The following is a 25855-nucleotide window of genomic DNA, read 5'->3' on the forward strand; positions in this document are numbered from 1 at the left end:
AGAAGAGCCTGGATAGCTCAGTCGGTAGAGCATCAGACTTTTAATCTGAGGGTCCAGGGTTCAAGTCCCTGTTCGGGCGAGTGTCTTTTAAGCAATGTGTCATTTTGTGATATGGAACTTAGTGCAGAGTGGGAAAATCACAAACTGTTTAAGAATGTACACCTTCAACCAAGAGGCAAATTAAATGTATTTCATCAATAGACACTAAATGTCAAGCTATTCAGATCATACTTTTAGTGATAGAGAGATTTTCCTACTTTAGTAATTGCACAGTAGTTGTCACCATTTGAATTGACTTGTTTTAGTATTACGAACTTTCTATAGGTTTGCGACAGACTCCTGAAGAGCCTGGAGTCGGTAAAACATCAGAACTTTAATCTGAGGGTCCAGGGTTCAAGTCCCTGTTCGGGCGAGTGTCTTTTAAGCAATGTGTCATTTTTGTGAAATGGAACATAGTGCAGAGTGGGAAAATCACAAACTGTTTAAGAATGTACACCTTCAACCAAGAGGCAAATTAAATGTATTTCATCAATAGACACTAAATGTCAAGCTATTCAGATCATACTTTTAGTGATAGAGAGATTTTCCTACTTTAGTAATTGCACAGTAGTTGTCACCATTTGAATTTACTTGATTTTAGTATTACGAACTTTCTATATATTTGCGACAGACTACAGAAGAGCCTTGAGTCGGTAAAACATCAGAACTTTAATCTGAGGGTCCAGGGTTCAAGTCCCTGTTCGGGCGAGTGTCTTTTAAGCAATGTGTCGTTTTTGTGAAATGGAACATAGTGCAGAGTGGGAAAATCACAAACTGTTTAAGAATGTACACCTTCAACCAAGAGGCAAATTAAATGTATTTCATCAATAGACACTAAATGTCAAGCTTTTCAGATCATACTTTTAGTGATAGAGAGATTTTCCTACTTTAGTAATTGCACAGTAGTTGTCACCATTTGAATTTACTTGTTTTTAGTATTACGAACTTTCTGTAGGTTTGCGACAGACTCCAGAAGAACCTGGAGTCGGTAAAACATCAGAACTTTAATCTGAGGGTCCATGGTTCAAGTCCCTGTTCGGGCGAGTGTCTTTTAAGCAATGTGTCGTTATTGTGAAATGGAACACAGTAGAGAGAGGGAAAATCACAAACTGTTTATGAATGTACACCTTCAACCAAGAGGCAAATTAAATGTATTTCATGAATAGACACTAAATGTCAAGCTATTCAGATCATACTTTTAGTGATAGAGAGATTTTCCTACTTTAGTAATTGCACAGTAGTTGTCACCATTTGAATTTACTTGTTTTAGTATTACGAACTTTCTATAGGTTTGCGACAGACTCCAGAAGAACCTGGAGTCGGTAAAACATCAGAACTTTAATCTGAGGGTCCATGGTTCAAGTCCCTGTTCGGGCGAGTGTCTTTTAAGCAATGTGTCGTTATTGTGAAATGGAACACAGTAGAGAGAGGGAAAATCACAAACTGTTTATGAATGTACACCTTCAACCAAGAGGCAAATTAAATGTATTTCATGAATAGACACTAAATGTCAAGCTATTCAGATCATACTTTTAGTGATAGAGAGATTTTCCTACTTTAGTAATTGCACAGTAGTTGTCACCATTTGAATTTACTTGTTTTAGTATTACGAACTTTCTATAGGTTTGCGACAGACTACAGAAGAGCCTGGAGTTGGTAAAACATCAGAACTTTAATCTGAGGGTCCAGGGTTCAAGTCCCTGTTCGGGCGAGTGTCTTTTAAGCAATGTGTCGTTTTTGTGAAATGGAACATAGTGCAGAGTGGGAAAATCACAAACTGTTTAAGAATTTACACCTTCAACCAAGAGGCAAATTAAATGTATTTCATCAAGAGACACTAAATGTCAAGCTTTTCAGTTCATACTTTTAGTGATAGAGAGATTTTCCAACTTTAGTAATTGCACAGTAACTAGTAGTTGTCATCATTTGATATGACTTGTTTTTTGTATTACGAACTTTCTGCATTTTTGCGACCTATCATAGAAGAGCCTGGATAGCTCAGTCGGTAGAGCATCAGACTTTTAATCTGAGGGTCCAGGGTTCAAGTCCCTGTTCGGGCGAGTGTCTTTTAAGCAATGTGTCATTTTGTGATATGGAACTTAGTGCAGAGTGGGAAAATCACAAACTGTTTAAGAATGTACACCTTCAACCAAGAGGCAAATTAAATGTATTTCATCAATAGACACTAAATGTCAAGCTATTCAGATCATACTTTTAGTGATAGAGAGATTTTCCTACTTTAGTAATTGCACAGTAGTTGTCACCATTTGAATTGACTTGTTTTAGTATTACGAACTTTCTATAGGTTTGCGACAGACTCCAGAAGAGCCTGGAGTCGGTAAAACAACAGAACTTTAATCTGAGGGTCCAGGGTTCAAGTCTCTGTTCGGACGAGTGTCTTTTAAGCAATGTGTCGTTTTTGTGAAATGGAACATAGTGCAGAGTGGGAAAATCACAAACTGTTTAAGAATCTACACCTTCAACCAAGAGGCAAATTAAATGTATTTCATCAATAGACACTAAATGTCAAGCTATTCAGATAATACTTTTAGTGATAGAGAGATTTTCCAACTTTAGTAATTGCACAGTAGTTGTCACCATTTGAATTTACTTGGTTTTAGTATTACGAACTTTGTATAGGTTTGCGACAGACGCCTGGAGTCGGTAAAACATCAGAACTTTAATCTGAAGGTCCAGGGTTCAAGTCCCTGTTCGGGCGAGTGTCTTTTAAGCAATGTGTCATTTTTGTGAAATGGAACATAGTGCAGAGTGGGAAAATCACAAACTGTTTAAGAATGTACACCTTCAACCAAGAGGCAAATTAAATGTATTTCATCAATAGACACTAAATGTCAAGCTATTCAGATCATACTTTTAGTGATAGAGAGATTTTCCTACTTTAGTAATTGCACAGTAGTTGTCACCATTTGAATTTACTTGTTTTTAGTATTACGAACTTTCTATATATTTGCGACAGACTACAGAAGAGCCTGGAGTCGGTAAAACATCAGAACTTTAATCTGAGGGTCCAGGGTTCAAGTCCCTGTTCGGGCGAGTGTCTTTTAAGCAATGTGTCGTTTTTGTGAAATGGGTGGGAAAATCACAAACTGTTTAAGAATGTACACCTTCAACCAAGAGGCAAATTAAATGTATTTCATCAATAGACACTAAATGTCAAGCTTTTCAGATCATACTTTTAGTGATAGAGAGATTTTCCTACTTTAGTAATTGCACAGTAGTTGTCACCATTTGAATTTACTTGTTTTTAGTATTACGAACTTTCTGTAGGTTTGCGACAGACTCCAGAAGAACCTGGAGTCGGTAAAACATCAGAACTTTAATCTGAGGGTCCATGGTTCAAGTCCCTGTTCGGGCGAGTGTCTATTAAGCAATGTGTCGTTATTGTGAAATGGAACACAGTAGAGAGAGGGAAAATCACAAACTGTTTAAGAATGTACACCTTCAACCAAGAGGCAAATTAAATGTATTTCATCAAGAGACACTAAATGTCAAGCTTTTCAGTTCATACTTTTAGTGATAGAGAGATTTTCCAACTTTAGTAATTGCACAGTAACTAGTAGTTGTCATCATTTGATATGACTTGTTTTTTGTATTACGAACTTTCTGCATTTTTGCGACCTATCACAGAAGAGCCTGGATAGCTCAGTCGGTAGAGCATCAGACTTTTAATCTGAGGGTCCAGGGTTCGGGCGAGTGTCTTTTAAGCAATGTGTCATTTTGTGAAATGGAACATAGTGCAGAGTGGGAAAATCACAAACTGTTTAAGAATCTACACCTTCAACCAAGAGGCAAATTAAATGTATTTCATCAATAGACACTAAATGTCAAGCTATTCATATCTTACTTTTAGTGATAGAGAGATTTTCCTACTTTAGTAATTGCACAGTAGTTGTCACCATTTGAATTTACTTGGTTTTAGTATTACGAACTTTCTATAGGTTTGCGACAGACTCCTGAAGAGCCTGGAGTCGGTAAAACATCAGAACTTTAATCTGAAGGTCCAGGGTTCAAGTCCCTGTTCGGGCGAGTGTCTTTTAAGCAATGTGTCAATTTTGTGAAATGGAACATAGTGCAGAGTGGGAAAATCACAAACTGTTTAAGAATGTACACCTTCAACCAAGAGGCAAATTAAATGTATTTCATCAATAGACACTAAATGTCAAGCTTTTCAGATCATACTTTTAGTGATAGAGAGATTTTCCTACTTTAGTAATTGCACAGTAACTAGTAGTTGTCATCATTTGAAATGACTTGTTTTTTGTATTACGAACTTTCAGCATTTTTGCGACCTATCACAGAAGACCCTGGATAGCTCAGTCGATAGAGCATCAGACTTTTAATCTGAGGGTCCAGGGTTCAAGTCCCTGTTCGCGTGAGTGTCTTTTAAGCAATGTGTCAATTTGTGAAATGGAACATAGTGCAGAGTGGGAAAATCACAAACTGTTTAAGAATGTACACCTTCAACCAAGAGGCAAATTAAATGTATTTCATCAAGAGACACTAAATGTCAAGCTTTTCAGTTCATACTTTTAGTGATAGAGAGATTTTCCAACTTTAGTAATTGCACAGTAACTAGTAGTTGTCATCATTTGATATGACTTGTTTTTTGTATTACGAACTTTCTGCATTTTTGCGACCTATCACAGAAGAGCCTGGATAGCTCAGTCGGTAGAGCATCTGACTTTTAATCTGAGGGTCCAGGGTTCAAGGGTCTGTTCGGGCAAGTGTCTTTTAAGCAATGTGTCATTTTGTGAAATGGAACATAGTGCAGAGTGGGAAAATCACAAACTGTTTAAGAATGTACACCTTCAACCAAGAGGCAAATTAAATGTATTTCACCAATAGACACTAAATGTCAAGCTATTCATATCAAACTTTTAGTGATAGAGAGATTTTCCTACTTTAGTAATTGCACAGTAGTTGTCACCATTTGAATTTACTTGGTTTTAGCATTACGAACTTTCTATAGGTTTGCGACAAACTCCAGAAGAGCCTGGAGTCGGTAAAACATCAGAACTTTAATCTGAGGGTCCAGGGTTCAAGTCCCTGTTCGGGCGAGTGTCTTTTAAGCAATGTGTCGTTTTTGTGAAATGGAACATAGTGCAGAGTGGGAAAATCACAAACTGTTTAAGAATGTACACCTTCAACCAAGAGGCAAATTAAATGTATTTCATCAATAGACACTAAATGTCAAGCTATTCAGATAATACTTTTAGTGATAGAGAGATTTTCCAACTTTAGTAATTGCACAGTAACTAGTAGTTGTCATCATTTGATATGACTTGTTTTTTGTATTACGAACTTTCTGCATTTTTGCGACCTATCACAGAAGATCCTGGATAGCTCAGTCGGTAGAGCATCAGACTTTTAATCTGAGGGTCCAGGGTTCAAGTCCCTGTTCGGGCGATTGTCTTTTAAGCAATGTGTCATTTTGTGAAATGGAACATAGTGCAGAGTGGGAAAATCACAAACTGTTTAAGAATGTACACCTTCAACCAAGAGGCAAATTAAATGTATTTCATCAATAGACACTAAATGTCAAGCTATTCATATCATACTTTTAGTGATAGAGAGACTTTCCTACTTTAGTAATTGCACAGTAGTTATCACCATTTGAATTTACTTGTTTTTGTATTACGAACTTTCTATAGGTTTGCGACAGACTCCAGAAGAGCCTGGAGTCGGTAAAACATCAGAACTTTAATCTGAGGGTCCAGGGTTCAAGTCCCTGTTCGGGCGAGTGTCTTTTAAGCAATGTGTCGTTTTTGTGAAATGGAACATAGTGCAGAGTGGGAAAATCACAAACTGTTTAAGAATGTACACCTTCAACCAAGAGGCAAATTAAATGTATTTCATCAAGAGACACTAAATGTCAAGCTTTTCAGTTCATACTTTTAGTGATAGAGAGATTTTCCTACTTTAGTAATTGCACAGTAACTAGTAGTTGTCATCATTTGAAATGACTTGTTTTTTGTATTACGAACTTTCAGCATTTTTGCGACCTATCACAGAAGAGCCTGGATAGCTCAGACGGTAGAGCATCAGACTTTTAATCTGAGGGTCCAGGGTTCAAGTCCCTGTTTGGGCAAGTGTCTTTTAAGCAATGTGTCATTTTTGTGAAATGGAACATAGTGCAGAGTGGGAAAATCACAAACTGTTTAAGAATGTACACCTTCAACCAAGAGGCAAATTAAATGTATTTCACCAATAGACACTAAATGTCAAGCTATTCATATCATACTTTTAGTGATAGAGAGATTTTCCTACTTTAGTAATTGCACAGTAGTTGTCACCATTTGAATTTACTTGGTTTTAGTATTACGAACTTTCTATAGGTTTGCGACAAACTCTAGAAGAGCCTGGAGTCGGTAAAACATCAGAACTTTAATCTGAGGGTCCAGGGTTCAAGTTCCTGTTCGGGCGAGTGTCTTTTAAGCAATGTGTCGTTTTTGTGAAATGGAACATAGTGCAGAGTGGGAAAATCACAAACTGTTTAAGAATGTACACCTTCAACCAAGAGGCAAATTAAATGTATTTCATCAAGAGACACTAAATGTCAAGCTTTTCAGTTCATACTTTTAGTGATAGAGAGATTTTCCAACTTTAGTAATTGCACAGTAACTAGTAGTTGTCATCATTTGAAATGACTTGTTTTTTGTATTACGAACTTTCTGCATTTTTGCGACCTATCACAGAAGACCCTGGATAGCTCAGTCGGTAGAGCATCAGACTTTTAATCTGAGGGTCCAGGGTTCAAGTCCCTGTTCGGGTGAGTGTCTTTTAAGCAATGTGTCAATTTGTGAAATGGAACATAGTGCAGAGTGGGAAAATCACAAACTGTTTAAGAATGTACACCTTCAACCAAGAGGCAAATTAAATGTATTTCATCAAGAGACACTAAATGTCAAGCTTTTCAGTTCATACTTTTAGTGATAGAGAGATTTTCCTACTTTAGTAATTGCACAGTAACTAGTAGTTGTCATCATTTGATATGACTTGTTTTTTGTATTACGAACTTTCTGCATTTTTGCGACCTATCACAGAAGAGCCTGGATAGCTCAGTCGGTAGAGCATCTGACTTTTAATCTGAGGGTCCAGGGTTCGAGGGTCTGTTCGGGCGAGTGTCTTTTAAGCAATGTGTCATTTTGTGAAATGGAACATAGTGCAGAGTGGGAAAATCACAAACTGTTTAAGAATGTACACCTTCAACCAAGAGGCAAATTAAATGTATTTCACCAATAGACACTAAATGTCAAGCTATTCATATCAAACTTTTAGTGATAGAGAGATTTTCCTACTTTAGTAATTGCACAGTAGTTGTCACCATTTGAATTTACTTGGTTTTAGCATTACGAACTTTCTATAGGTTTGCGACAAACTCCAGAAGAGCCTGGAGTCGGTAAAACATCAGAACTTTAATCTGAGGGTCCAGGGTTCAAGTTCCTGTTCGGGCGAGTGTCTTTTAAGCAATGTGTCGTTTTTGTGAAATGAAACATAGTGCAGAGTGGGAAAATCACAAACTGTTTAAGAATGTACACCTTCAACCAAGAGGCAAATTAAATGTATTTCATCAAGAGACACTAAATGTCAAGCTTTTCAGTTCATACTTTTAGTGATAGAGAGATTTTCCTACTTTAGTAATTGCACAGTAACTAGTAGTTGTCATCATTTGAAATGACTTGTTTTTTGTATTACGAACTTTCAGCATTTTTGCGACCTATCACAGAAGACCCTGGATAGCTCAGTCGATAGAGCATCAGACTTTTAATCTGAGGGTCCAGGGTTCAAGTCCCTGTTCGGGTGAGTGTCTTTTAAGCAATGTGTCAATTTGTGAAATGGAACATAGTGCAGAGTGGGAAAATCACAAACTGTTTAAGAATGTACACCTTCAACCAAGAGGCAAATTAAATGTATTTCATCAAGAGACACTAAATGTCAAGCTTTTCAGTTCATACTTTTAGTGATAGAGAGATTTTCCAACTTTAGTAATTGCACAGTAACTAGTAGTTGTCATCATTTGATATGACTTGTTTTTTGTATTACGAACTTTCTGCATTTTTGCGACCTATCACAGAAGAGCCTGGATAGCTCAGTCGGTAGAGCATCTGACTTTTAATCTGAGGGTCCAGGATTCAAGGGTCTGTTCGGGCGAGTGTCTTTTAAGCAATGTGTCATTTTGTGAATTGGAACATAGTGCAGAGTGGGAAAATCACAAACTGTTTAAGAATGTACACCTTCAACCAAGAGGCAAATGAAATGTATTTCACCAATAGACACTAAATGTCAAGCTATTCATATCAAACTTTTAGTGATAGAGAGATTTTCCTACTTTAGTAATTGCACAGTAGTTGTCACCATTTGAATTTACTTGGTTTTAGCATTACGAACTTTCTATAGGTTTGCGACAAACTCCAGAAGAGCATGGAGTCGGTAAAACATCAGAACTTTAATCTGAGGGTCCAGGGTTCAAGTCCCTGTTCGGGCGAGTGTCTTTTAAGCAATGTGTCGTTTTTGTGAAATGGAACATAGTGCAGAGTGGGAAAATCACAAACTGTTTAAGAATGTACACCTTCAACCAAGAGGCAAATTAAATGTATTTCATCAAGAGACACTAAATGTCAAGCTTTTCAGTTCATACTTTTAGTGATAGAGAGATTTTCCAACTTTAGTAATTGCACAGTAACTAGTAGTTGTCATCATTTGATATGACTTGTTTTTTGTATTACGAACTTTCTGCATTTTTGCGACCTATCACAGAAGAGCCTGGATAGCTCAGTCGGTAGAGCATCTGACTTTTAATCTGAGGGTCCAGGGTTCAAGGGTCTGTTCGGGCGAGTGTCTTTTAAGCAATGTGTCATTTTGTGAATTGGAACATAGTGCAGAGTGGGAAAATCACAAACTGTTTAAGAATGTACACCTTCAACCAAGAGGCAAATGAAATGTATTTCACCAATAGACACTAAATGTCAAGCTATTCATATCAAACTTTTAGTGATAGAGAGATTTTCCTACTTTAGTAATTGCACAGTAGTTGTCACCATTTGAATTTACTTGGTTTTAGCATTACGAACTTTCTATAGGTTTGCGACAAACTCCAGAAGAGCATGGAGTCGGTAAAACATCAGAACTTTAATCTGAGGGTCCAGGGTTCAAGTCCCTGTTCGGGCGAGTGTCTTTTAAGCAATGTGTCGTTTTTGTGAAATGGAACATAGTGCAGAGTGGGAAAATCACAAACTGTTTAAGAATGTACACCTTCAACCAAGAGGCAAATTAAATGTATTTCATCAATAGACACTAAATGTCAAGCTATTCAGATAATACTTTTAGTGATAGAGAGATTTTCCAACTTTAGTAATTGCACAGTAACTAGTAGTTGTCATCATTTGATATGACTTGTTTTTTGTATTACGAACTTTCTGCATTTTTGCGACCTATCACAGAAGAGCCTGGATAGCTCAGTCGGTAGAGCATCAGACTTTTAATCTGAGGGTCCAGGGTTCAAGTCCCTGTTCGGGCGATTGTCTTTTAAGCAATGTGTCATTTTGTGAAATGGAACATAGTGCAGAGTGGGAAAATCACAAACTGTTTAAGAATGTACACCTTCAACCAAGAGGCAAATTAAATGTATTTCACCAATAGACACTAAATGTCAAGCTATTCATATCAAACTTTTAGTGATAGAGAGATTTTCCTACTTTAGTAATTGCACAGTAGTTGTCACCATTTGAATTTACTTGGTTTTAGTATTACGAACTTTCTATAGGTTTGCGACAAACTCCAGAAGAGCCTGGAGTCGGTAAAACATCAGAACTTTAATCTGAGGGTCCAGGGTTCAAGTCCCTGTTCGGGCGAGTGTCTTTTAAGCAATGTGTGTTTTTGTGAAATGGAACATAGTGCAGAGTGGGAAAATCACAAACTGTTTAAGAATGTACACCTTCAACCAAGAGGCAAATTAAATGTATTTCATCAATAGACACTAAATGTCAAGCTATTCATATCATACTTTTAGTGATAGAGAGACTTTCCTACTTTAGTAATTGCACAGTAGTTATCACCATTTGAATTTACTTGTTTTTGTATTACGAACTTTCTATAGGTTTGCGACAGACTCCAGAAGAGCCTGGAGTCGGTAAAACATCAGAACTTTAATCTGAGGGTCCAGGGTTCAAGTCCCTGTTCGGGCAAGTGTCTTTTAAGCAATGTGTCGTTTTTGTGAAATGGAACATAGTGCAGAGTGGGAAAATCACAAACTGTTTAAGAATGTACACCTTCAACCAAGAGGCAAATTAAATGTATTTCATCAAGAGACACTAAATGTCAAGCTTTTCAGTTCATACTTTTAGTGATAGAGAGATTTTCCTACTTTAGTAATTGCACAGTAACTGGTAGTTGTCATCATTTGAAATGACTTGTTTTTTGTATTACGAACTTTCAGCATTTTTGCGACCTATCACAGAAGACCCTGGATAGCTCAGTCGATAGAGCATCAGACTTTTAATCTGAGGGTCCAGGGTTCAAGTCCCTGTTCGGGTGAGTGTCTTTTAAGCAATGTGTCAATTTGTGAAATGGAACATAGTGCAGAGTGGGAAAATCACAAACTGTTTAAGAATGTACACCTTCAACCAAGAGGCAAATTAAATGTATTTCATCAAGAGACACTAAATGTCAAGCTTTTCAGTTCATACTTTTAGTGATAGAGAGATTTTCCAACTTTAGTAATTGCACAGTAACTAGTAGTTGTCATCATTTGATATGACTTGTTTTTTGTATTACGAACTTTCAGCATTTTTGCGACCTATCACAGAAGAGCCTGGATAGCTCAGTCGGTAGAGCATCTGACTTTTAATCTGAGGGTCCAGGGTTCAAGGGTCTTTTCGGGCGAGTGTCTTTTAAGCAATGTGTCATTTTGTGAAATGGAACATAGTGCAGAGTGGGAAAATCACAAACTGTTTAAGAATGTACACCTTCAACCAAGAGGCAAATTAAATGTATTTCACCAATAGACACTAAATGTCAAGCTATTCATATCAAACTTTTAGTGATAGAGAGATTTTCCTACTTTAGTAATTGCACAGTAGTTGTCACCATTTGAATTTACTTGGTTTTAGTATTACGAACTTTCTATAGGTTTGCGACAAACTCCAGAAGAGCCTGGAGTCGGTAAAACATCAGAACTTTAATCTGAGGGTCCAGGGTTCAAGTCCCTGTTCGGGCGAGTGTCTTTTAAGCAATGTGTGTTTTTGTGAAATGGAACATAGTGCAGAGTGGGAAAATCACAAACTGTTTAAGAATGTACACCTTCAACCAAGAGGCAAATTAAATGTATTTCATCAAGAGACACTAAATGTCAAGCTTTTCAGTTCATACTTTTAGTGATAGAGAGATTTTCCTACTTTAGTAATTGCACAGTAACTACTAGTTGTCATCATTTGAAATGACTTGTTTTTTGTATTACGAACTTCTGCATTTTTGCGAACTCTCACAGAAGAGCCTGGATAGCTCAGTCGGTAGAGCATCAGACTTTTAATCTGAGGGTCCAGGGTTCAAGTCCCTGTTCGGGCGATTGTCTTTTAAGCAATGTGTCATTTTGTGAAATGGAACATAGTGCAGAGTGGGAAAATCACAAACTGTTTAAGAATGTACACCTTCAACCAAGAGGCAAATTAAATGTATTTCATTAAGAGACACTAAATGTCAAGCTTTTCAGTTCATACTTTTAGTGATAGAGAGATTTTCCAACTTTAGTAATTGCACAGTAACTAGTAGTTGTCATCATTTGATATGACTTGTTTTTTGTATTACGAACTTTCAGCATTTTTGCGACCTATCACAGAAGAGCCTGGATAGCTCAGTCGGTAGAGCATCTGACTTTTAATCTGAGGGTCCAGGGTTCAAGGGTCTTTTCGGGCGAGTGTCTTTTAAGCAATGTGTCATTTTGTGAAATGGAACATAGTGCAGAGTGGGAAAATCACAAACTGTTTAAGAATGTACACCTTCAACCAAGAGGCAAATTAAATGTATTTCACCAATAGACACTAAATGTCAAGCTATTCATATCAAACTTTTAGTGATAGAGAGATTTTCCTACTTTAGTAATTGCACAATAGTTGTCACCATTTGAATTTACTTGGTTTTAGTATTACGAACTTTCTATAGGTTTGCGACAAACTCCAGAAGAGCCTGGAGTTGGTAAAACATCAGAACTTTAATCTGAGGGTCCAGGGTTCAAGTCCCTGTTCGGGCGAGTGTCTTTTAAGCAATGTGTGTTTTTGTGAAATGGAACATAGTGCAGAGTGGGAAAATCACAAACTGTTTAAGAATGTACACCTTCAACCAAGAGGCAAATTAAATGTATTTCATCAAGAGACACTAAATGTCAAGCTTTTCAGTTCATACTTTTAGTGATAGAGAGATTTTCCTACTTTAGTAATTGCACAGTAACTACTAGTTGTCATCATTTGAAATGACTTGTTTTTTGTATTACGAACTTCTGCATTTTTGCGAACTCTCACAGAAGAGCCTGGATATCTCAGTCGGTAGAGCATCAGACTTTTAATCTGAGGGTCCAGGGTTCAAGTCCCTTTTCGGGCGATTGTCTTTTAAGCAATGTGTCATTTTGTGAAATGGAACATAGTGCAGAGTGGGAAAATCACAAACTGTTTAAGAATGTACACCTTCAACCAAGAGGCAAATTAAATGTATTTCATCAATAGACACTAAATGTCAAGCTATTCATATCATACTTTTAGTGATAGAGAGACTTTCCTACTTTAGTAATTGCACAGTAGTTATCACCATTTGAATTTACTTGTTTTTGTATTACGAACTTTCTATAGGTTTGCGACAGACTCCAGAAGAGCCTGGAGTCGGTAAAACATCAGAACTTTAATCTGAGGGTCCAGGGTTCAAGTCCCTGTTCGGGCGAGTGTCTTTTAAGCAATGTGTCGTTTTTGTGAAATGGAACATAGTGCAGAGTGGGAAAATCACAAACTGTTTAAGAATGTACACCTTCAACCAAGAGGCAAATTAAATGTATTTCATCAAGAGACACTAAATGTCAAGCTTTTCAGTTCATACTTTTAGTGATAGAGAGATTTTCCTACTTTAGTAATTGCACAGTAACTAGTAGTTGTCATCATTTGAAATGACTTGTTTTTTGTATTACGAACTTTCAGCATTTTTGCGACCTATCACAGAAGAGCCTGGATAGCTCAGTCGGTAGAGCATCTGACTTTTAATCTGAGGGTCCAGGGTTCAAGGGTCTGTTCGGGCGAGTGTCTTTTAAGCAATGTGTCATTTTGTGAAATGGAACATAGTGCAGAGTGGGAAAATCACAAACTGTTTAAGAATGTACACCTTCAACCAAGAGGCAAATTAAATGTATTTCACCAATAGACACTAAATGTCAAGCTATTCATATCAAACTTTTAGTGATAGAGAGATTTTCCTACTTTAGTAATTGCACAGTAGTTGTCACCATTTGAATTTACTTGGTTTTAGCATGACGAACTTTCTATAGGTTTGCGACAAACTCCAGAAGGGCCTGGAGTCGGTAAAACATCAGAACTTTAATCTGAGGGTCCAGGGTTCAAGTTCCTGTTCGGGCGAGTGTCTTTTAAGCAATGTGTCGTTTTTGTGAAATGGAACATAGTGCAGAGTGGGAAAATCACAAACTGTTTAAGAATGTACACCTTCAACCAAGAGGCAAATTAAATGTATTTCATCAAGAGACACTAAATGTCAAGCTTTTCAGTTCATACTTTTAGTGATAGAGAGATTTTCCTACTTTAGTAATTGCACAGTAACTAGTAGTTGTCATCATTTGATATGACTTGTTTTTTGTATTACGAACTTTCTGCATTTTTGCGACCTATCACAGAAGAGCCTGGATAGCTCAGTCGGTAGAGCATCAGACTTTTAATCTGAGGGTCCAGGGTTCAAGTCCCTGTTCGGGCGATTGTCTTTTAAGCAATGTGTCATTTTGTGAAATGGAACATAGTGCAGAGTGGGAAAATCACAAACTGTTTAAGAATGTACACCTTCAACCAAGAGGCAAATTAAATGTATTTCACCAATAGACACTAAATGTCAAGCTATTCATATCAAACTTTTAGTGATAGAGAGATTTTCCTACTTTAGTAATTGCACAGTAGTTGTCACCATTTGAATTTACTTGGTTTTAGTATTACGAACTTTCTATAGGTTTGCGACAAACTCCAGAAGAGCCTGGAGTCGGTAAAACATCAGAACTTTAATCTGAGGGTCCAGGGTTCAAGTCCCTGTTCGGGCGAGTGTCTTTTAAGCAATGTGTGTTTTTGTGAAATGGAACATAGTGCAGAGTGGGAAAATCACAAACTGTTTAAGAATGTACACCTTCAACCAAGAGGCAAATTAAATGTATTTCATCAATAGACACTAAATGTCAAGCTATTCATATCATACTTTTAGTGATAGAGAGACTTTCCTACTTTAGTAATTGCACAGTAGTTATCACCATTTGAATTTACTTGTTTTTGTATTACGAACTTTCTATAGGTTTGCGACAGACTCCAGAAGAGCCTGGAGTCGGTAAAACATCAGAACTTTAATCTGAGGGTCCAGGGTTCAAGTCCCTGTTCGGGCAAGTGTCTTTTAAGCAATGTGTCGTTTTTGTGAAATGGAACATAGTGCAGAGTGGGAAAATCACAAACTGTTTAAGAATGTACACCTTCAACCAAGAGGCAAATTAAATGTATTTCATCAAGAGACACTAAATGTCAAGCTTTTCAGTTCATACTTTTAGTGATAGAGAGATTTTCCTACTTTAGTAATTGCACAGTAACTGGTAGTTGTCATCATTTGAAATGACTTGTTTTTTGTATTACGAACTTTCAGCATTTTTGCGACCTATCACAGAAGACCCTGGATAGCTCAGTCGATAGAGCATCAGACTTTTAATCTGAGGGTCCAGGGTTCAAGTCCCTGTTCGGGTGAGTGTCTTTTAAGCAATGTGTCAATTTGTGAAATGGAACATAGTGCAGAGTGGGAAAATCACAAACTGTTTAAGAATGTACACCTTCAACCAAGAGGCAAATTAAATGTATTTCATCAAGAGACACTAAATGTCAAGCTTTTCAGTTCATACTTTTAGTGATAGAGAGATTTTCCAACTTTAGTAATTGCACAGTAACTAGTAGTTGTCATCATTTGATATGACTTGTTTTTTGTATTACGAACTTTCAGCATTTTTGCGACCTATCACAGAAGAGCCTGGATAGCTCAGTCGGTAGAGCATCTGACTTTTAATCTGAGGGTCCAGGGTTCAAGGGTCTTTTCGGGCGAGTGTCTTTTAAGCAATGTGTCATTTTGTGAAATGGAACATAGTGCAGAGTGGGAAAATCACAAACTGTTTAAGAATGTACACCTTCAACCAAGAGGCAAATTAAATGTATTTCACCAATAGACACTAAATGTCAAGCTATTCATATCAAACTTTTAGTGATAGAGAGATTTTCCTACTTTAGTAATTGCACAGTAGTTGTCACCATTTGAATTTACTTGGTTTTAGTATTACGAACTTTCTATAGGTTTGCGACAAACTCCAGAAGAGCCTGGAGTCGGTAAAACATCAGAACTTTAATCTGAGGGTCCAGGGTTCAAGTCCCTGTTCGGGCGAGTGTCTTTTAAGCAATGTGTGTTTTTGTGAAATGGAACATAGTGCAGAGTGGGAAAATCACAAACTGTTTAAGAATGTACACCTTCAACCAAGAGGCAAATTAAATGTATTTCATCAAGAGACACTAAATGTCAAGCTTTTCAGTTCATACTTTTAGTGATAGAGAGATTTTCCTACTTTAGTAATTGCACAGTAACTACTAGTTGTCATCATTTGAAATGACTTGTTTTTTGTATTACGAACTTCTGCATTTTTGCGAACTCTCACAGAAGAGCCTGGATAGCTCAGTCGGTAGAGCATCAGACTTTTAATCTGAGGGTCCAGGGTTCAAGTCCCTGTTCGGGCGATTGTCTTTTAAGCAATGTGTCATTTTGTGAAATGGAACATAGTGCAGAGTGGGAAAATCACAAACTGTTTAAGAATGTACACCTTCAACCAAGAGGCAAATTAAATGTATTTCATTAAGAGACACTAAATGTCAAGCTTTTCAGTTCATACTTTTAGTGATAGAGAGATTTTCCAACTTTAGTAATTGCACAGTAACTAGTAGTTGTCATCATTTGATATGACTTGTTTTTTGTATTACGAACTTTCAGCATTTTTGCGACCTATCACAGAAGAGCCTGGATAGCTCAGTCGGTAGAGCATCTGACTTTTAATCTGAGGGTCCAGGGTTCAAGGGTCTTTTCGGGCGAGTGTCTTTTAAGCAATGTGTCATTTTGTGAAATGGAACATAGTGCAGAGTGGGAAAATCACAAACTGTTTAAGAATGTACACCTTCAACCAAGAGGCAAATTAAATGTATTTCACCAATAGACACTAAATGTCAAGCTATTCATATCAAACTTTTAGTGATAGAGAGATTTTCCTACTTTAGTAATTGCACAATAGTTGTCACCATTTGAATTTACTTGGTTTTAGTATTACGAACTTTCTATAGGTTTGCGACAAACTCCAGAAGAGCCTGGAGTCGGTAAAACATCAGAACTTTAATCTGAGGGTCCAGGGTTCAAGTCCCTGTTCGGGCGAGTGTCTTTTAAGCAATGTGTGTTTTTGTGAAATGGAACATAGTGCAGAGTGGGAAAATCACAAACTGTTTAAGAATGTACACCTTCAACCAAGAGGCAAATTAAATGTATTTCATCAAGAGACACTAAATGTCAAGCTTTTCAGTTCATACTTTTAGTGATAGAGAGATTTTCCTACTTTAGTAATTGCACAGTAACTACTAGTTGTCATCATTTGAAATGACTTGTTTTTTGTATTACGAACTTCTGCATTTTTGCGAACTCTCACAGAAGAGCCTGGATATCTCAGTCGGTAGAGCATCAGACTTTTAATCTGAGGGTCCAGGGTTCAAGTCCCTTTTCGGGCGATTGTCTTTTAAGCAATGTGTCATTTTGTGAAATGGAACATAGTGCAGAGTGGGAAAATCACAAACTGTTTAAGAATGTACACCTTCAACCAAGAGGCAAATTAAATGTATTTCATCAATAGACACTAAATGTCAAGCTATTCATATCATACTTTTAGTGATAGAGAGACTTTCCTACTTTAGTAATTGCACAGTAGTTATCACCATTTGAATTTACTTGTTTTTGTATTACGAACTTTCTATAGGTTTGCGACAGACTCCAGAAGAGCCTGGAGTCGGTAAAACATCAGAACTTTAATCTGAGGGTCCAGGGTTCAAGTCCCTGTTCGGGCGAGTGTCTTTTAAGCAATGTGTCGTTTTTGTGAAATGGAACATAGTGCAGAGTGGGAAAATCACAAACTGTTTAAGAATGTACACCTTCAACCAAGAGGCAAATTAAATGTATTTCATCAAGAGACACTAAATGTCAAGCTTTTCAGTTCATACTTTTAGTGATAGAGAGATTTTCCTACTTTAGTAATTGCACAGTAACTAGTAGTTGTCATCATTTGAAATGACTTGTTTTTTGTATTACGAACTTTCAGCATTTTTGCGACCTATCACAGAAGAGCCTGGATAGCTCAGTCGGTAGAGCATCTGACTTTTAATCTGAGGGTCCAGGGTTCAAGGGTCTGTTCGGGCGAGTGTCTTTTAAGCAATGTGTCATTTTGTGAAATGGAACATAGTGCAGAGTGGGAAAATCACAAACTGTTTAAGAATGTACACCTTCAACCAAGAGGCAAATTAAATGTATTTCACCAATAGACACTAAATGTCAAGCTATTCATATCAAACTTTTAGTGATAGAGAGATTTTCCTACTTTAGTAATTGCACAGTAGTTGTCACCATTTGAATTTACTTGGTTTTAGCATGACGAACTTTCTATAGGTTTGCGACAAACTCCAGAAGGGCCTGGAGTCGGTAAAACATCAGAACTTTAATCTGAGGGTCCAGGGTTCAAGTTCCTGTTCGGGCGAGTGTCTTTTAAGCAATGTGTCGTTTTTGTGAAATGGAACATAGTGCAGAGTGGGAAAATCACAAACTGTTTAAGAATGTACACCTTCAACCAAGAGGCAAATTAAATGTATTTCATCAAGAGACACTAAATGTCAAGCTTTTCAGTTCATACTTTTAGTGATAGAGAGATTTTCCTACTTTAGTAATTGCACAGTAACTAGTAGTTGTCATCATTTGATATGACTTGTTTTTTGTATTACGAACTTTCTGCATTTTTGCGACCTATCACAGAAGAGCCTGGATAGCTCAGTCGATAGAGCATCAGACTTTTAATCTGAGGGTCCAGGGTTCAAGTCCCTGTTCGGGTGAGTGTCTTTTAAGCAATGTGTCATTTTGTGAAATGGAACATAGTGCAGAGTGGGAAAATCACAAACTGTTTAAGAATGTACACCTTCAACCAAGAGGCAAATTAAATGTATTTCACCAATAGACACTAAATGTCAAGCTATTCATATCAAACTTTTAGTGATAGAGAGATTTTCCTACTTTAGTAATTGCACAGTAGTTGTCACCATTTGAATTTACTTGGTTTTAGTATTACGAACTTTCTATAGGTTTGCGACAAACTCCAGAAGAGCCTGGAGTCGGTAAAACATCAGAACTTTAATCTGAGGGTCCAGGGTTCAAGTCCCTGTTCGGGCGAGTGTCTTTTAAGCAATGTGTGGTTTTGTGAAATGGAACATAGTGCAGAGTGGGAAAATCACAAACTGTTTAAGAATGTACACCTTCAACCAAGAGGCAAATTAAATGTATTTCATTAAGAGACACTAAATGTCAAGCTTTTCAGTTCATACTTTTAGTGATAGAGAGATTTTCCAACTTTAGTAATTGCACAGTAACTAGTAGTTGTCATCATTTGATATGACTTGTTTTTTGTATTACGAACTTTCAGCATTTTTGCGACCTATCACAGAAGAGCCTGGATAGCTCAGTCGGTAGAGCATCTGACTTTTAATCTGAGGGTCCAGGGTTCAAGGGTCTTTTCGGGCGAGTGTATTTTAAGCAATGTGTCATTTTGTGAAATGGAACATAGTGCAGAGTGGGAAAATCACAAACTGTTTAAGAATGTACACCTTCAACCAAGAGGCAAATTAAATGTATTTCATCAATAGACACTAAATGTCAAGCTATTCATATCATACTTTTAGTGATAGAGAGACTTTCCTACTTTAGTAATTGCACAGTAGTTATCACCATTTGAATTTACTTGTTTTTGTATTACGAACTTTCTATAGGTTTGCGACAGACTCCAGAAGAGCCTGGAGTCGGTAAAACATCAGAACTTTAATCTGAGGGTCCAGGGTTCAAGTCCCTGTTCGGGCGAGTGTCTTTTAAGCAATGTGTCGTTTTTGTGAAATGGAACATAGTGCAGAGTGGGAAAATCACAAACTGTTTAAGAATGTACACCTTCAACCAAGAGGCAAATTAAATGTATTTCATCAAGAGACACTAAATGTCAAGCTTTTCAGTTCATACTTTTAGTGATAGAGAGATTTTCCTACTTTAGTAATTGCACAGTAACTAGTAGTTGTCATCATTTGAAATGACTTGTTTTTTGTATTACGAACTTTCAGCATTTTTGCGACCTATCACAGAAGAGCCTGGATAGCTCAGTCGGTAGAGCATCTGACTTTTAATCTGAGGGTCCAGGGTTCAAGGGTCTGTTCGGGCGAGTGTCTTTTAAGCAATGTGTCATTTTGTGAAATGGAACATAGTGCAGAGTGGGAAAATCACAAACTGTTTAAGAATGTACACCTTCAACCAAGAGGCAAATTAAATGTATTTCACCAATAGACACTAAATGTCAAGCTATTCATATCAAACTTTTAGTGATAGAGAGATTTTCCTACTTTAGTAATTGCACAGTAGTTGTCACCATTTGAATTTACTTGGTTTTAGCATGACGAACTTTCTATAGGTTTGCGACAAACTCCAGAAGGGCCTGGAGTCGGTAAAACATCAGAACTTTAATCTGAGGGTCCAGGGTTCAAGTTCCTGTTCGGGCGAGTGTCTTTTAAGCAATGTGTCGTTTTTGTGAAATGGAACATAGTGCAGAGTGGGAAAATCACAAACTGTTTAAGAATGTACACCTTCAACCAAGAGGCAAATTAAATGTATTTCATCAAGAGACACTAAATGTCAAGCTTTTCAGTTCATACTTTTAGTGATAGAGAGATTTTCCTACTTTAGTAATTGCACAGTAACTAGTAGTTGTCATCATTTAATATGACTTGTTTTTTGTATTACGAACTTTCTGCATTTTTGCGACCTATCACAGAAGAGCCTGGATAGCTCAGTCGATAGAGCATCAGACTTTTAATCTGAGGGTCCAGGGTTCAAGTCCCTGTTCGGGTGAGTGTCTTTTAAGCAATGTGTCATTTTGTGAAATGGAACATAGTGCAGAGTGGGAAAATCACAAACTGTTTAAGAATGTACACCTTCAACCAAGAGGCAAATTAAATGTATTTCACCAATAGACACTAAATGTCAAGCTATTCATATCAAACTTTTAGTGATAGAGAGATTTTCCTACTTTAGTAATTGCACAGTAGTTGTCACCATTTGAATTTACTTGGTTTTAGTATTACGAACTTTCTATAGGTTTGCGACAAACTCCAGAAGAGCCTGGAGTCGGTAAAACATCAGAACTTTAATCTGAGGGTCCAGGGTTCAAGTCCCTGTTCGGGCGAGTGTCTTTTAAGCAATGTGTGGTTTTGTGAAATGGAACATAGTGCAGAGTGGGAAAATCACAAACTGTTTAAGAATGTACACCTTCAACCAAGAGGCAAATTAAATGTATTTCATTAAGAGACACTAAATGTCAAGCTTTTCAGTTCATACTTTTAGTGATAGAGAGATTTTCCAACTTTAGTAATTGCACAGTAACTAGTAGTTGTCATCATTTGATATGACTTGTTTTTTGTATTACGAACTTTCAGCATTTTTGCGACCTATCACAGAAGAGCCTGGATAGCTCAGTCGGTAGAGCATCTGACTTTTAATCTGAGGGTCCAGGGTTCAAGGGTCTTTTCGGGCGAGTGTCTTTTAAGCAATGTGTCATTTTGTGAAATGGAACATAGTGCAGAGTGGGAAAATCACAAACTGTTTAAGAATGTACACCTTCAACCAAGAGGCAAATTAAATGTATTTCATTAAGAGACACTAAATGTCAAGCTTTTCAGTTCATACTTTTAGTGATAGAGAGATTTTCCTACTTTAGTAATTGCACAGTAACTAGTAGTTGTCATCATTTGAAATGACTTGTTTTTTGTATTACGAACTTTCAGCATTTTTGCGACCTATCACAGAAGAGCCTGGATAGCTCAGACGGTAGAGCATCAGACTTTTAATCTGAGGGTCCAGGGTTCAAGTCTCTGTTTGGGCAAGTGTCTTTTAAGCAATGTGTCATTTTTGTGAAATGGAACATAGTGCAGAGTGGGAAAATCACAAACTGTTTAAGAATGTACACCTTCAACCAAGAGGCAAATTAAATGTATTTCACCAATAGACACTAAATGTCAAGCTATTCATATCATACTTTTAGTGATAGAGAGATTTTCCTACTTTAGTAATTGCACAGTAGTTGTCACCATTTGAATTTACTTGGTTTTAGTATTACGAACTTTCTATAGGTTTGCGACAAACTCTAGAAGAGCCTGGAGTCGGTAAAACATCAGAACTTTAATCTGAGGGTCCAGGGTTCAAGTTCCTGTTCGGGCGAGTGTCTTTTAAGCAATGTGTCGTTTTTGTGAAATGGAACATAGTGCAGAGTGGGAAAATCACAAACTGTTTAAGAATGTACACCTTCAACCAAGAGGCAAATTAAATGTATTTCATCAAGAGACACTAAATGTCAAGCTTTTCAGTTCATACTTTTAGTGATAGAGAGATTTTCCAACTTTAGTAATTGCACAGTAACTAGTAGTTGTCATCATTTGAAATGACTTGTTTTTTGTATTACGAACTTTCTGCATTTTTGCGACCTATCACAGAAGACCATGGATAGCTCAGTCGGTAGAGCATCAGACTTTTAATCTGAGGGTCCAGGGTTCAAGTCCCTGTTCGGGTGAGTGTCTTTTAAGCAATGTGTCAATTTGTGAAATGGAACATAGTGCAGAGTGGGAAAATCACAAACTGTTTAAGAATGTACACCTTCAACCAAGAGGCAAATTAAATGTATTTCATCAAGAGACACTAAATGTCAAGCTTTTCAGTTCATACTTTTAGTGATAGAGAGATTTTCCTACTTTAGTAATTGCACAGTAACTAGTAGTTGTCATCATTTGATATGACTTGTTTTTTGTATTACGAACTTTCTGCATTTTTGCGACCTATCACAGAAGAGCCTGGATAGCTCAGTCGGTAGAGCATCTGACTTTTAATCTGAGGGTCCAGGGTTCGAGGGTCTGTTCGGGCGAGTGTCTTTTAAGCAATGTGTCATTTTGCGAAATGGAACATAGTGCAGAGTGGGAAAATCACAAACTGTTTAAGAATGTACACCTTCAACCAAGAGGCAAATTAAATGTATTTCACCAATAGACACTAAATGTCAAGCTATTCATATCAAACTTTTAGTGATAGAGAGATTTTCCTACTTTAGTAATTGCACAGTAGTTGTCACCATTTGAATTTACTTGGTTTTAGCATTACGAACTTTCTATAGGTTTGCGACAAACTCCAGAAGAGCCTGGAGTCGGTAAAACATCAGAACTTTAATCTGAGGGTCCAGGGTTCAAGTTCCTGTTCGGGCGAGTGTCTTTTAAGCAATGTGTCGTTTTTGTGAAATGAAACATAGTGCAGAGTGGGAAAATCACAAACTGTTTAAGAATGTACACCTTCAACCAAGAGGCAAATTAAATGTATTTCATCAAGAGACACTAAATGTCAAGCTTTTCAGTTCATACTTTTAGTGATAGAGAGATTTTCCTACTTTAGTAATTGCACAGTAACTAGTAGTTGTCATCATTTGAAATGACTTGTTTTTTGTATTACGAACTTTCAGCATTTTTGCGACCTATCACAGAAGACCCTGGATAGCTCAGTCGATAGAGCATCAGACTTTTAATCTGAGGGTCCAGGGTTCAAGTCCCTGTTCGGGTGAGTGTCTTTTAAGCAATGTGTCAATTTGTGAAATGGAACATAGTGCAGAGTGGGAAAATCACAAACTGTTTAAGAATGTACACCTTCAACCAAGAGGCAAATTAAATGTATTTCATCAAGAGACACTAAATGTCAAGCTTTTCAGTTCATACTTTTAGTGATAGAGAGATTTTCCAACTTTAGTAATTGCACAGTAACTAGTAGTTGTCATCATTTGATATGACTTGTTTTTTGTATTACGAACTTTCTGCATTTTTGCGACCTATCACAGAAGAGCCTGGATAGCTCAGTCGGTAGAGCATCTGACTTTTAATCTGAGGGTCCAGGGTTCAAGGGTCTGTTCGGGCGAGTGTCTTTTAAGCAATGTGTCATTTTGTGAATTGGAACATAGTGCAGAGTGGGAAAATCACAAACTGTTTAAGAATGTACACCTTCAACCAAGAGGCAAATGAAATGTATTTCACCAATAGACACTAAATGTCAAGCTATTCATATCAAACTTTTAGTGATAGAGAGATTTTCCTACTTTAGTAATTGCACAGTAGTTGTCACCATTTGAATTTACTTGGTTTTAGCATTACGAACTTTCTATAGGTTTGCGACAAACTCCAGAAGAGCATGGAGTCGGTAAAACATCAGAACTTTAATCTGAGGGTCCAGGGTTCAAGTCCCTGTTCGGGCGAGTGTCTTTTAAGCAATGTGTCGTTTTTGTGAAATGGAACATAGTGCAGAGTGGGAAAATCACAAACTGTTTAAGAATGTACACCTTCAACCAAGAGGCAAATTAAATGTATTTCATCAATAGACACTAAATGTCAAGCTATTCAGATAATACTTTTAGTGATAGAGAGATTTTCCAACTTTAGTAATTGCACAGTAACTAGTAGTTGTCATCATTTGATATGACTTGTTTTTTGTATTACGAACTTTCTGCATTTTTGCGACCTATCACAGAAGAGCCTGGATAGCTCAGTCGGTAGAGCATCAGACTTTTAATCTGAGGGTCCAGGGTTCAAGTCCCTGTTCGGGCAATTGTCTTTTAAGCAATGTGTCATTTTGTGAAATGGAACATAGTGCAGAGTGGGAAAATCACAAACTGTTTAAGAATGTACACCTTCAACCAAGAGGCAAATTAAATGTATTTCATCAATAGACACTAAATGTCAAGCTATTCATATCATACTTTTAGTGATAGAGAGACTTTCCTACTTTAGTAATTGCACAGTAGTTATCACCATTTGAATTTACTTGTTTTTGTATTACGAACTTTCTATAGGTTTGCGACAGACTCCAGAAGAGCCTGGAGTCGGTAAAACATCAGAACTTTAATCTGAGGGTCCAGGGTTCAAGTCCCTGTTCGGGCGAGTGTCTTTTAAGCAATGTGTCGTTTTTGTGAAATGGAACATAGTGCAGAGTGGGAAAATCACAAACTGTTTAAGAATGTACACCTTCAACCAAGAGGCAAATTAAATGTATTTCATCAAGAGACACTAAATGTCAAGCTTTTCAGTTCATACTTTTAGTGATAGAGAGATTTTCCTACTTTAGTAATTGCACAGTAACTAGTAGTTGTCATCATTTGAAATGACTTGTTTTTGTATTACGAACTTTCAGCATTTTTGCGACCTATCACAGAAGACCCTGGATAGCTCAGTCGATAGAGCATCAGACTTTTAATCTGAGGGTCCAGGGTTCAAGTCCCTGTTCGGGTGAGTGTCTTTTAAGCAATGTGTCAATTTGTGAAATGGAACATAGTGCAGAGTGGGAAAATCACAAACTGTTTAAGAATGTACACCTTCAACCAAGAGGCAAATTAAATGTATTTCATCAAGAGACACTAAATGTCAAGCTTTTCAGTTCATACTTTTAGTGATAGAGAGATTTTCCAACTTTAGTAATTGCACAGTAACTAGTAGTTGTCATCATTTGATATGACTTGTTTTTTGTATTACGAACTTTCTGCATTTTTGCGACCTATCACAGAAGAGCCTGGATAGCTCAGTCGGTAGAGCGTCTGACTTTTAATCTGAGGGTCCAGGGTTCAAGGGTCTTTTCGGGCGAGTGTCTTTTAAGCAATGTGTCATTTTGTGAAATGGAACATAGTGCAGAGTGGGAAAATCACAAACTGTTTAAGAATGTACACCTTCAACCAAGAGGCAAATTAAATGTATTTCACCAATAGACACTAAATGTCAAGCTATTCATATCAAACTTTTAGTGATAGAGAGATTTTCCTACTTTAGTAATTGCACAGTAGTTGTCACCATTTGAATTTACTTGGTTTTAGTATTACGAACTTTCTATAGGTTTGCGACAAACTCCAGAAGAGCCTGGAGTCGGTAAAACATCAGAACTTTAATCTGAGGGTCCAGGGTTCAAGTCCCTGTTCGGGCGAGTGTCTTTTAAGCAATGTGTGTTTTTGTGAAATGGAACATAGTGCAGAGTGGGAAAATCACAAACTGTTTAAGAATGTACACCTTCAACCAAGAGGCAAATTAAATGTATTTCATCAATAGACACTAAATGTCAAGCTATTCATATCATACTTTTAGTGATAGAGAGACTTTCCTACTTTAGTAATTGCACAGTAGTTATCACCATTTGAATT

The 25855-nt window shown here is 37.2% G+C and overlaps 8 non-coding genes across 8 annotated transcripts; all 8 read left to right on the forward strand.

Moving 5' to 3' along the window:
- Positions 1-6: 6 nt before the first annotated feature.
- On the forward strand, positions 7-79 carry TRNAK-UUU (transfer RNA lysine (anticodon UUU)). The gene has a single exon. It is a non-coding gene; the product is annotated as a tRNA-Lys (tRNA).
- A 1947-nt stretch (positions 80-2026) lies between these two features.
- Positions 2027-2099, forward strand: TRNAK-UUU (transfer RNA lysine (anticodon UUU)). Its single transcript has one exon. It is a non-coding gene; the product is annotated as a tRNA-Lys (tRNA).
- A 3976-nt stretch (positions 2100-6075) lies between these two features.
- TRNAK-UUU (transfer RNA lysine (anticodon UUU)) lies at positions 6076-6148 on the forward strand. Its single transcript has one exon. It is a non-coding gene; the product is annotated as a tRNA-Lys (tRNA).
- Positions 6149-9504: 3356 nt separating this feature from the next.
- Positions 9505-9577, forward strand: TRNAK-UUU (transfer RNA lysine (anticodon UUU)). The gene has a single exon. It is a non-coding gene; the product is annotated as a tRNA-Lys (tRNA).
- Positions 9578-11549: 1972 nt separating this feature from the next.
- Positions 11550-11622, forward strand: TRNAK-UUU (transfer RNA lysine (anticodon UUU)). Its single transcript has one exon. It is a non-coding gene; the product is annotated as a tRNA-Lys (tRNA).
- A 2321-nt stretch (positions 11623-13943) lies between these two features.
- TRNAK-UUU (transfer RNA lysine (anticodon UUU)) lies at positions 13944-14016 on the forward strand. The gene has a single exon. It is a non-coding gene; the product is annotated as a tRNA-Lys (tRNA).
- Positions 14017-15988: 1972 nt separating this feature from the next.
- TRNAK-UUU (transfer RNA lysine (anticodon UUU)) lies at positions 15989-16061 on the forward strand. The gene has a single exon. It is a non-coding gene; the product is annotated as a tRNA-Lys (tRNA).
- Positions 16062-24205: 8144 nt separating this feature from the next.
- On the forward strand, positions 24206-24278 carry TRNAK-UUU (transfer RNA lysine (anticodon UUU)). The gene has a single exon. It is a non-coding gene; the product is annotated as a tRNA-Lys (tRNA).
- The last annotated feature ends 1577 nt before the right edge of the window (positions 24279-25855 follow it).

Source organism: Taudactylus pleione, unplaced genomic scaffold (assembly GCF_031769625.1).
Source record: "Taudactylus pleione unplaced genomic scaffold, aTauple2 ptg000454l, whole genome shotgun sequence".
NCBI lineage: Eukaryota > Metazoa > Chordata > Amphibia > Anura > Myobatrachidae > Taudactylus > Taudactylus pleione.